Below are 13392 nucleotides of genomic sequence, written 5' to 3' on the forward strand. Positions count from 1 at the left end.
GCACAGCAGATGGTCAAGAAAGGCAGAGACATTGTCGTTCTCTTCTCTCTTGTTGTCCAGTTGCTCTGAACGTTGTGTAAGGTGTTTTTTGAGGCTGATGGGTTTTCTAAGTGTTGCACGGATCCTTGTGATTCTGAGAAAGATGTCCCTCGCTGAAACTCTGGAGCGCTCTTCCTCTATCCCTCTGCCCTGCCCCTTCCTTCCCCATCTTCAGGTCACTCCTCTTGGTGCTCCGTCACTGTCAAGTGCCCTGGGACGCTGAATAAATGCAATTGTTATTGTTGTTGGTGGTAGTGGTGGTGTTGTTGTCGTCGTCCACCAATATCTATCGCTAGTGCTGCTCGGAAACGAACTGTAAACCTCATTCTCATTCGACGACGTCTTGGCAGTGCTGTTGATCGAAGAGCAAAACATTTAGTTTCCACGTGCGGTTTTTTTTCTGTAAACACAGCTGATTCCGACCAGTCTGATAGTTGTTCGAGGCGTCTTGGGGAGGATGTGGTGAACAGAGTTTGTACTGAGCTCCGCGTACCCCCTGTCCGTATCAACACATTTGCGGCTTACGGGTTTATTCAGAGCTGACATACTTAGTGCTTGGATGCGAAACTAGTCAACGTGAGATAAGTGTGAGCCATTGTCACAGGTACAGCAACGTGGAACCTGGGGAGAATGGAGTTTCTCTCTCTCTCTGTCTGTCTCTTTCTCTCTCTTTTTCTTTCTCTACCAATGCCCACTGGCTAACAAAGCCCGGGATAAAATCTACCAGTTGCTTCATGGCTGCTTGTGTCCGCTCCCACTGCAAAAGCAGGGACGTAATTAAAATGGCATTTATACATAAAATCATGGCGGGATTTGGTTTGTTGATATTTGGGTACTCTGCGTGAACGGCGCTATGTACGTGCAAGTTGTCGTCGTTGTTGCCGTTGTTGTTTTGGTCGCCCACTACCAGCTACCTTTCCTGTAACGTTCACACGTCTGTTGTCTCAATAGTCATCGCTGTCGCTTTGCACGAAACCCTGATTGTGATCCGAATGTTGGATCTTATTAAATAGCTGTTCAGTGTGATTTCACGAGACAAGCAGCCACAAACATATCACTTCCTCCCAAAGGGGAATTTATGCAGAGGAAAGGTTCCAGTTACTCCGAACATAATATTGACAGTGACCAAAAGTTGTATCCAGAGTGACTGAGGTTTTTTCTTCTTCTCCATAAAATTTGGCCTGTGGGGGTGGGGGGGTCCAGGTGGGGTGTTGCATTGCTGTCTTTCAGACGAGACGTTAAACTGAGGCCCCGTCTGCCTGTTCAGGTGGATGCTAAAGATCCCGCGGTTCTATTCGAAAAGAGAAGGAAATGTCTCTCTCCCGGTCTCTCTTGGCCAACAATCCCCCACCAAATAATTGGTCTTCTATTTTATGGCTGTTTCTGGGACGTCGCTGTGCACAATTGTGCTGTCGTGTTTACCTACAAATACACAGTCACTCCATTTCACAGTAAATCGCGTGAAGCGCTTTGAGATGTCCTTCCGACATGGGGTGGGGTGGTGGTGGGGAATGAGAGCACTACCACAGGACGCCCATCAAGGTCAGAGAGACACCATATTCTCTCAATGCTCGGAGATCAACCACAGATAAGACAAGCGACTGAGACACGCAATGTATATTGCTGGGAAGTTCATTCATGACCCACAACATTTAAGGTAGACCTGGTCTCTGGCTTCAAAGCAACCTCTTTCTTATCTCTCGATCTTGAAGACATGTTGTTGAAACTTTCCATGCCAAATCAACCAGGTCCAAAAATTCCACTCAGTCTTAAGGCGCCTGTTAGACAATTTGGGTGTTAAAATGTAAGATTGTGGGTGTTCAGGTGGGCTGTCAAAGATCCTAAGATGCTATTGGAAAAGATGAGGGAGTTTCTCCGGTTGGCCTCCAAACCAGTGGTCCATCACTTCACAGCTGCTTGTCAGACATTGATACGTTCGAAACAGCTCTTCAAAGTCCATAAACCTGACGACAATCACCCTCCGAAGCTTGGCTCAGTCGGTAGCAGTCTTGCCTCTGCCATCAGATGGTTGTGGGTTCAAGACTCATGTCGGGACTTGGAAGTCACCGTGTCTCGGCTGGCACTACAGATGCCATGCTGGGGGCTCGTGCTGCATTGTTGGTGGTGCCATCCTTTGGGTGAAACGTTAAACCAAGCTCCCCATCTGCTTGTTTGTGGGACGTTGCTGTGCGCAAACTGGATACCACCTGTTGCCCCTCACATACCAGCAACCACACTAGGTAGCAATTCACTGTGAAGTGCGATGAGATGTGTTGATGCTCACAGGTGCTCTATCAGCCGTGCGGAATATTATTATTACTGCACAATGGATTTGGTGTGCTATGGAGCGCCAGGTATAATGTGGTTCCCTTCACTGCTCGATCGGTTATCCCCTGAGAGACTTATTCTCTAAGCTACCATAGAGCTGCCACCTGCCTTGAAAACCCCCTTCCCTCACCCCCCGACACCAGATGATGGCAGGGATACAGGGATAAACAAGATGTAATCAACGCTCACAAATGTGGGTTAGGTTTTTCTGGCCTCAGCGTCAATGCGATACAGGATTATGTAACAACCGGGATGAATATAGTAACCTTTCAAACACTCAATCGAGACAAAAAAACACCCCCAATAAATAGGTCAGTTGTTGCCTGCATCGCAACCCACTCCCAGAGCAACCAATCAAATGATCCCCGGGGTTGCTCAATAACCCGGTTCTTCTCTAAAGGCCCCTCATCGTCTTGTTTGGGTTATGTTTGCGATGTGAAGAGGCTCAGTTCATTTGAACAGTGGGTCATTGTGATCTCCGAGAGTGAGCGAGCATTAGATCAGACCCTGCGTCCCAATTAACACAGTCCTGAAATCTGGGCCGGTCTGACAAACCGTTCCTGTCTGTTCAGTCTTTTTTGTTTATTCACCTACAAACTCGGTTCACTACACCTTCCAGGAACCCTGCGAAGAAGCGCTTCGAGATGTCATTCTTATGGGTGCTATGTTAGGCTATTCATCGTTGTTTTATGAATCATATTAATTATTAATTAACCCGAGTTTAAATCGTTCCTTTAAAAAGTTTAGACCTTGATTTTTTTGCAAATGAGAGAAAGGGCAAAAATCAATTGCTTTTAGAGGAGACACTGTGGGACATTGCTGTGGGCAAGTTAGCTGCAAAGTGTCCTCCGCAAGACTTTACAGTGGATCCTGTGAAGCACTTTTATCAGACGTCCTCCTGACGTGAAAGGCGCTGTATCAAATGCAAGGATTATATACAATGATCATTATTTTGTTATTAAATAAAATAATTGCTCCTATTGGTCTGTCCGCTCACGTCTGCTAAGCGTTCAAAGCCTTGCTGTTAAATATTAAACTAGTTATTTGTAAAGCGCCCAGCGAGCGAGAGAACAGTGCTCTCTCTCTATCTGGGATCAAATCCAGGCTGGACTGATAAGAGTTCGAAGACCTCAAGTTCTATCGATCGTGACACTGCAGGAGCGCAGACAGTCCCATTACACGGATGAGGGTTGAACACAAATACACAGTCACTACAGTTCACGGAAACCTCGTGAAAGCGCGTTGCAGGCACTACGTTACATGCGAGGCATGTTATGATTTATTCGTTGGGGGTGGAGTGTTTCTTACGGACTGTTTCCTTGAGAGGCTTTTGTATATATATATATATATATGTGTGTGTATATAAAAAAAAGGGGTTGATCTGAAGAACAAATCAAAGCCAAATAAGGAGCGAGCGTTTCAGCTCTTTGTGACCTCGTTCATGTGACAAGGTCCTGGCGTGGGTCTCAGTCTCGTCTGATCTGATCGCAAACGCTTATCAATAGGGACGGTGTAGGCAGCAGATGCAAATAGCCATCTGTTTGCCTCGGGTTCGGTTCAGTTCAGTTCAGAAACAAGTAGCAACACATCCTAAGCCACGCCTGTGTCTAAGTGGGGAGGGAGGGAGGGAGGGGTAGCGGAGGGGGTTTCCAGACCCGCGAGGAACCACAGAGATCTTTTGTGTACTTTCCATTCAGGCTTAACCGCTTGATTGTGAGCCAGAGGCTTCGGAATGTAATTTAGTTGGGTGCTGGCTGACATCTCTGGTTTTCTTGTGTTTCTCTCTCCCCCTCTCTCTCTCTCTCTCTCCCTCTCTGTTGTTGTTGTTGTTGTTGTGGTGGTGGTGGTGATATGTTGGCCTGACAGAAACCACGGCCCTGTCCGTCCCGCTGAGCTCAGCAGAAGGGGCCGCGAAGGGCGACTTCTGTCCCCGGCGTTGGTCGCAAGAAGTTCCTTCCGTGTCAAATGCTTGGCTGCCTCGGCCATTCTCCCTGCCCCGACTCCTGACAACCCCGATCGTTCTCCGTCGGAGGCTCCCCTCTGCAGGCACCTCTGATTAAGACGTGAGGGAGGGAGTGAAGGAAGGGGTGTGGGGTAGGGAAGAACGGGGGCTATTATCATTCATGTGCAGTGTTACATTTTCATACAGCAGGAAGCCTGGCCATTGTGTCTTGTGCCCGGGGGTCGCCTTATTTACATACAGCCTTTCGCTGCGGAAAGAAATCTGGGGCCACTTCCAAAGCCCTTCTGTCGCCTGGTTCCTCACCTCAGGCGGCGGGGCAGACGATTATATAAACAGCATGGCGGCGGGTCCTGGCTCTTGCCACTACCACCTGCCAGAGAAGCAACGCTAATGACAGTAATAATAAGCCTCGCGTCTGATACGGCGCCTCGTCGCGTCGTCGAGACGTCTCGAAGCACTGCGCGATGTGAAGTGGAGCGACTGTGGACGTCCTCCCGACGCGAAAGGGGCGATACGAGCGTAAAGTTGTGCCCTCTCGTACCGCAAGCATTTCGAGCCAGAAAACGGAGCATTTCCCATTGGGTCGATGCCCTGGACACTCAGTGATGCGCTACCCACTTTGACCCGGTTGAAGATCTTGGTTCGGGCCTGTGTGTGTGTGTGTGTGTGTGCGTGTGTGTCCGTGGGCACATGCATGCATGCGTGCGCGTTTAAGGTAGGGCGTTACAGAACGCGTTGTCCGTTAATTTCGGCGCCAATGGGCCCCGGGAGAGATCAAAAGCATTGTGTTTCGGGAACAAGTGATAGATAGATTGTGAACGAACCAAAAAAAAAAAAACACTTCGCTCGAACAATCAAGGATAAAGCTGTTGTGGAAGCGTATCCTGGAAAGGTCCTGGAACGACCTACCAGAACAACTCCCCCTGGTTCCAAGTCTGACCTGATTTCCCAGCCATTTTGTGGGCTCGGCCAAAGGACTGGCTTCATTGACTCTCATTGTGCCTCTTGCCCAGCGCTCTCCATGTACTTTCTCTTGCGGTCAGCTTACACGGGCTACACAGGGCGCAATTTGCGACATTTGGTAGCCATGTGCTAAATATCACATTGGGAAATTGTTATGAGACGTCGCTCGCTTTCAACTGATCCTTGATCCATCCCCCTCTCCCCCCCCTCTCACCCCCCACCGCCCTCTCCCCCCCCTCTCCCCCCCCCACCCCCCTGACTATCCAATTCATCAATTGCCAATGCAAGTGTGTGTGTGCGTGTGTGTGTCTGTGTTCATCCCTGAGTGACAGATACTGCAACAGACGTGAGGAACATTGGGGGGGTTGATTCTGAAACTTCTCCGAGAGGGGGAGAGAGGAGTGACGCCTGTCCCTTTAAGAGCCAATGCTCGTTCTTAAAGGAACAGGCGCCCCTTTGCCGAGGTGGGGGGCGGGGGGAGAGGCTCCTGTCCCTTTTTTTTGTCCACGCCCACGGCTGCCCTTTGCCCTCCAGCTGTTCGGGACGCCTGCTTGCTGGGCTGCTGTTTATGTTGTCTCCGCTTCTGATTGGTGGCGAGCGAGGCATATCTGGGCAGAATAGGACCTTTAGACCAGCGAGAGAGAGAGAGCGAGAGCGAGAGCGAGCGAGAAAGCGAGCGAGCGAGGAGAGAGCGAGATAGCAACAAGTTTATTCTCTTTGTGGGGGGTCAGACGCCCTCCCCCTCCCACCCCCTTGTCCGCCCTTAAGCTCTTTTTGCAAAAGTTTGAGGCTTGTAGCTACTTTGTGTGCAACGCAGACACAAAGCTCTCATTGTGAAGTCCTCTCGCCACCCCCCCCACTCCCCCCGCCATCTCCCACTACCCCCCCACCCCTTCCCCACCCCCCCCCCACACACACACACCCTCACGGTCTGTCTCACAGTCTCTCTGTCTCTCTCTACGCTGCAGCTGACTCCAGCCGTAAAACCCAAACCTAATCAGAGGCGAAACGAGCAGAGGCCATCTGCACACGCACACGCACGTACACGTGTGCAGACACGCACACAGACACACGTACGCGCCTGCGCACGAATGCGGGTTCGCCAACACACACATGCGCACGCTCGGAGAAACGCTTACGCGGACCCACACGTGCGCCTGCGGGCGGGCACGCGCTCGAAGACACACGTACGCAGTGCACGCAGACATAAAGGAGCCTTACACTTGGAGCGGCCGCGTGCATATGTGTGCGAGCGTAAGATACACACACGCCTGCCCACGCAGACCAGCGACACAAATACACGCACGCATACATCATTTAAAAACCATCTGCACACACACACACCATGTGCACACACACACACACACACCGTGTGCACACACACGCACCGGCACACAGCTGCCGTCTCTGTGGACCTGGCAATTTGGGAGAGTTAAACACTATAATCACGGGGTTCTCTATACATAGTTGAATGCTGCTCATTCCTGGGCCAGAGTGGGGTTTGGTTTAATTCCAGCCTCTTATTTCACTGTTGAGAGCAGCTTTTGTGCTGTTGCATCTGTTCTGAATCAAAAGGGGTGGCATCGAGCGAGCGAGAGAGTGAGTGAGTGGGGGTGGGGGGTGGTGGGTAGCCCTCCCACCTTCCCGGCCCGACCCGGCCCGGACTGGGATCGGGTTTGCTTCCAATGGGAACGACGCTGGGATCGATACAGGGAGCAGATCGGCCGCCGCGTTTCGCCCACAAAATATGCAGTCAACCCGCTTGACGGTATATTCTGTGAAGCGCTTTGAGACGTCTCGACGTGATCAGGCGCTGTGTCCAATGCGAGTATTATTGTTTACCTTGAGATACAGCCTCCTCTCTCCCTGCCCCCCACCCCCAACCTCTCCTCCCCCACCCTTCCCTCCCCACCCACACACCCACACACACACACACACACAAACCACAACAGTTTCCATTGAGCTGTGGTGGTGTAGTTAAGAAGCACTGAACCCCCTCGAAAACCTGATGAGCGCTAACCAGTTTTAGCAGCTTGCAGGTCTCACTCACTCACTCACTCACTGACTCACTCACTCACTGACTCACTCACTCACTCACTCATTCACTCGCTCACTCACTCGCTCACTCATTGACTCACTGGCTCACTCGCTCACTCACTCACTCACTCACTCACTCACTCACTCGCTCACTCAAGCACTCACGCACTCACTCGCTCACTCACTCATTCACTTGCTCACTCATTCACTCACTCACTCAAGCACTCACGCACTCACTCATGCACTCAGGCAGAGTATTTCTGTTCAGCAGAGGGTGGCTGGGTTTGCAGGCAGGTGCAGAAACAATAACAAAATGGGGCCATTTTCTCTGTTCTTTCCCTTTGATCTGCGAACTCGCTGACTCCAGTGGATATTTTCCGAGCCAAAAACAGCACATTCTCCCCCATCACACCTCATCCACCCCCCTCCCCCCTCCCCGCCCCACCATCCACTGTCCACCGCCCCTTCTCGAGTGACTGAACAGCCGAAGTCTATTATTTTTGTTGTTGCTACGCGGTAAAACCTCACATTAAACGTGAAATATTCCACTGAATTCAATATTCTTTGTGCGGCAGAATAATGTTCAGCAGCGCATCCAGAGGGATGATGTGCCAAGTCTGTGCTGTTTCGAGCCCAGTTGTGTGACAGCACCTTTGACACGTGTGAGCGAGTTCCACCTGAATTGCTCGATTGTTTCTCCCGAAAGCTTTTGGAAACGGTGACAAACCGAGGCGAAGGTTGTTTCCCCCGACAGCCCGGAGGTGGTCGGTCGCCACGCTCTACGAGACGCTCGGTTGAGATGTCCTCCCGACGTGAAACCGGAGAACTAGGGAATCTGGGTGACAGGTGACGGCACTCTCGCCTCTGGGGCAGAAGGTTGCGAGTTCAAGTCCGCATGTCGGGGGCTTTGAGCTAGTTCCAAGGCAATGCCGCGTCGGGAAGCGGGAGGGGGCTTCAGTGGGGGGAGCACTACATTGTTAGAGGCGCCGTCCTTTGGGATGGGACGTTAAACCGAGCTCCCGTCCATGCCCGTATCCAGTGGATGTTAAAGATCCCGTTGAACGACTCGAAAGAGTTTCTCCCGGTCAGCGCCTGGGTAAGATGGGCCGTGCGCTTTGCGACTGGGTGTGGAGCGTCGCTGAGCGCAAAGTGGCTGCCCCGATCGCCAGCTAAGAAACACACAGTCACTACACTGTACGGAAACGTTAGTGAAGCGCCTTGAGATGTTCTGGATGTCGTAGGCGCTGTGTCAAATGGAAGAGATCGCTCACGCTCTCCTGAACAGACACGTACATCAGGGATAGATTGTTAGGACATCACTCAGCCTTGCAAATCAGAGCTCACACCCTAAACCCACAACGCCAGTTTACTCATTCAGATGCTGATCAACTTTTCCAGCCCTTTCCGGGTTTTATTTCAGATTTATAGGTCTCTGCCTGAGGCTAGGGAGGGAGAGAGAGATGGTACGGGGACAGGTAGAGGTGCGGGTGGGAGAGAGAGAAAGGGAGAGAAATCCGATAAGTTGCTTTCGACCAGCACGTTACACACGCTGAGCAGATTACAACCGTAACCTGTTTGTTTGCCCTGAAAGCAAAGTTGACAAAGAAGAAAAGATACGTGGTCGTTTAACTCCTTTGGTGGGGAGGGGAGGGGAGGAAAATTTGGCTCGCCCACGAGATGCGCAGTCACTACACGGGTCCACGCGAAAATCTCGTGAAGCCCTTCGAGGCACCGAGAGGCTGCTAGCGAGGCGCTGTACCGAAGGCGGGGGTTGTTGTGAGACACAAGGAGGAAATGTAAAGGGCAAGTTGTTGTTGTTGTTGTCGTCGTCGTCGTCGTTGTTGCCGCCGCTCCATTTCCATGGTTGAGATGTCAAACGTCTGAAAGCGCACGCCTGACTGGCTTCAACAAAGCAAATGGCTTCACAAAGGAAAGACGGCGGGCCTGACCCGGCTCGTAACCAGGCCAACACTTCTTAACAAAGCTCCGTGCCCTTCTTTGGACGCAGGTTACGTTTAATTATTATCCCAATATAATAAATATAATAATAATAATAAAAATAATCCTTGCACTCGATCCGGCGGCTTATCTCGCCACCGAGAGACATCTCGAGAGCGTTTCACAGAATATATTGTGCAGTGAATCGACTGCGTGGTTTGCGGGCGAAACGCGGCAGCCGTCTGCACACAGCGGGGGGGGGGGTTTGGAGGGGGTGGGGGTTGTGTGGAGGGGGTGTGGGGGGTTGGGGGTTGGAGGGGTGAGGGTGGTGGAGGGTGGGGGCAGCGTTCAAGACAGGACAAAGTGAACTGTCAGAGTTGTGTTTGACTCGAGAACGAAACACACACACACATGCACACCCACACATACACACACGCGCATGCACACACATGCGCACACACACGCGCACGCACACGCGCACACACACACGTGCACAGGATTCCAGCATTCAGCTGCTTTGCCCGACAGATGTCGGCCACGGAGAACAAAGTGCAACCGAGTGAATGGTATCCCGGGACGAGGCCGTCTGAGGCCACAGGAATCCCAGGTCGCCTCCGACACAATAAGGACCCGGGTTCCCCCCGCCTTACGGACCCCGGGGTTCACTCTGTGGCAATCTGCGTTTGCTCCCCTTTGCTCTCTCTCAGCCCCCCCCCCCCCCCCCGGGCGATCGTCAACCGAGGAGGCCATTTCCACCCTCGTTACTGGTTTCTTGCGGCGTTCCAAACTCCAATTAAAATAAAGTTCGCCCTCGCTTCTGCTTCGAGACGCTATCCTGCCTGACGTGGGAGGGGTAATGGGCAAGTTGTTATTGTTGGATTGAAATTTGTCACAAGTTCTAATAATAATAATAATAATAATCCTTGCATTTGATCTGGTGCCTAATTATGCCTTATCTGTGGGTTTAAGGGGCCCCTATTCTGCCGTTGCAAGGTTTATTGCAAAGCTAAGCAATAAGCGAGGCGATGCTGATTAATGTGGAGCCACTGCTTGAGGACTGAGCCCGGCCACGCTTTGCTCCACAGCCACGAAACAGGAGCTTTTATTTTTAAGGGACAGACGCCAGGTTTACGGAGCTGACGCTCAGCCAGTTTCTGTCCCGGGCACAGTGACCAGCGCTGACCTTATCCCCGAACCCCATCCGCTTTATCCTTCTCGAGTCACGTCGGGAGATAACATCGTTGAGAGAGCTCCAGGAGCGATGGACGGTGGCCATGAGATGGTGGGTCGGGCGCTGACTCCCATCCAGAAAGCGATGTACAGGTTTACACATGTACACCTCCCCTCCTCTCCCCTCCTCCTTCTCACTCTCTCCCCTCTCTCCTCTCCCCATTCCCCTCTCACTCTCCGCTTTCCTCACCCCTCCGCCCTCTCTCCTCTTCTTCAAAAGTATCATCAAAAAAAAACCCTTCCAAAAAAATTCAAAAGGGTCACTCAATCCACGAGCGCTGTGCGCGATTGGCTGCTGCCCTTTCGCCGAACGAAATGCACAGTCACTGCGCTTTGCAGTACATTCTGTGAAGCCGCTTGAGACGTCGCGACGACCTGATAAGGCTCGAAAAGGGCCAATTGATACTCTTGCGCTGTTTCCCTGGAGTTACACCGAGGGTTTGGCTGAACAAAGAGATGTGTGCGAAAGAAATGGCTACCGCGGATTTAAAATATTGACAATCGGGTGATACAGTGTTGGATATCGACTTAAATAACACCATAACAATAATAACCCTCGATGTCTACTCTCGTGCCATTCACACCCGGGCGTGTGAGGGCATCTCAAAAGCTCGTTGGCGAGACTTTGCCCGGTCCACAAATCAGCCGCTGCCTTCGCCTCCGACCGAAAGCACAGTCGCTACGTGCAATGACAGTCAAACCCTGCCAAGCGCTTTGAGACGCCTCTCATCGACCCGATCAGGCGCCGTGTCAAACGCATAAGGGATTATTCGCTTCACGGAGGGCTTCACACTACAGCCCCCGGCAGCCGAATCTGCACACAGCCAAGTGAAGTGAGCGACCGATTTTCTCTGGGGGGGGAGCGGGAGTGGGAGTGGGTGTGGGTGTGGGGTGGGGGCTGGTGGGGGGGGAATTGCCAGCCAGGAACAAAAGGGAGAGGGAAACTCCTTTCGTTTGCCACTTGTACCCGGAAACTGAGCAGTCGTCTCTGCAGTTTCGTACGCTCCACAGAGAGGGAAGAACTCGCTCGCGCTCTCTTGACCTTCTCGGAGCAGAAACGGGTGCTTTTTTTTCCCCCCTCTCCCTTTGTTCTGCAAAGCAGAGGAGGGAGGCGGCGAGGAGAGAGAGAGCGAGAGTGTGGGGGGGTGGGGGGGTTACGCGAAAACCCTTGAATGCTGAATTTATTGGCTGCCGAGAGAGACCAATGGTGTCTTTGTTGGTAGGGAGTTGAGGCTGACGTGGACTGTTTGGGTTCTTAATGTTGTCACAGGATGTGTGTGTGTGTGTGTGTGTGTGTAGAGCGAAAGCCTTGAATAGCCACTCAAGCCCTTACAGCAGGCAGGCATCGAGACGGCACATATATTAGAAAAGGCACATTTTCAGTGTCTTACTATAAATCTACTCCTTTTCCAACCTCACAGCCCCAAAGAAAGAGAGAGAGAGAGAGAGTCCTCCCTATACGGGACGATAGCTGTTCCTTCCTAAAAATAATAAGAAGAATCCTTTGCATTCGATTTCGGCGCCTTATCCCGTCCTCGAGACGTCTCAAAGCGCTTCACGGGGATGCGCCGTCAAGCGAGTTGCCTGTGTGTTTCGTGGGTGAGACGCCTTAGCGTTGGAAAGCGACCGAGCCTCGGTGTTGTCTGCTCTGCGGCCCCAGAGGCGAGAGAAAGGGCCGAGTTCGATATTTGTTTAACCGACGGCACTCAAAATACACAGTCTACCTACAAAAGACACAGTTCGGCTGTTCATGAGGTGACACGTCCCCGTCACTACACTTCACTGTGAATCTTGTGCAAGCGGTGACTGTATTTGATGATACGCCACTCCTGACGCGAAAGGCGCTGTATCAAACCGAGGAATTTTTTTGGTTATATTTGGGTCATTTTATCAATGCCTCGAGCTGTGGCCCGATTCCATAGCAAACCAGCAAGGCAGGACATTACCGCTCAAATCCTACGATAACCACAAGTACGACGTCGCTGACAATTCAGTGCTCTCTCCCCCCCCACTCTTCCCCTCCGCCCGCCCACCCGCCCGCCCCCACTCCCCACCTCCACCTAGACCGTGAGCTCAGAATCCCGACGTGCGGATCGGATCGTCCGCGCATTTCCGCCCACCAAATACAGTCACTCCACTTCACAGTGTATCCCGTGAAGCCCTTTGAGACGTCTCAACGACGCGCTCAGGCCCTGTATCAAATGCAAGGTTTATTACTATTCTTATTATTCTACGTGAGGGAAAGGAAATGGAGAGAGGGAACGAGTTCCGCGATCACTGGTTTCCAGCGACCAGCTGTGTTTTGCTGAAATTTCCCTGGGATTTTGTCTCAACCACCCCCGCTCGATGCATTACCCCAATTATTTACAACCCGCCGAATAAAGATCTTCTCCCCGACATCTGCTATACATTTTCCTTTCACCGGTGTCTGACTGCGTCCTTCTGTGGTCACTGCCGGGGTTGGCTTCGAGGCCAGCCCTGGTCTGTCTGTACTCGCCTCTGTCTATTGAACTGTCTTGAAGAAGCCATTGGTGGGGTGAAACGACGTGCAAGAGCGCACCCTGTAGGCGACCGTCTGACAAACCTCGAACAAAGCACACGCGCGCGCACACATATACATAAGCTCATTATTGCTTCCTGTTTGAGCTGCGCGCACTGCTGATGCGCTAGTTCTTACGTCGATAATAATCCTTGCGTTTGATACGGCTCCTTTTCACGTCGTTTCAGACGCCGCAAAGCGTTTCACGGATTACGGTGTGAAGTAGCTTGACCGTGCATTTTCGTGGGTGAAACGCGGCAGCCAATTGCGCGCAGCAGCGTCCCGGAAACAGCGGTGGATTGAGTGACCAAATTATTATTATAATTTTTTTTTGGGGGGGAAAGGGGTTATCACC

Source organism: Callorhinchus milii, unplaced genomic scaffold, assembly GCF_018977255.1.
Source record: "Callorhinchus milii isolate IMCB2004 unplaced genomic scaffold, IMCB_Cmil_1.0 Scaffold19, whole genome shotgun sequence".
Taxonomy (NCBI): domain Eukaryota; kingdom Metazoa; phylum Chordata; class Chondrichthyes; order Chimaeriformes; family Callorhinchidae; genus Callorhinchus; species Callorhinchus milii.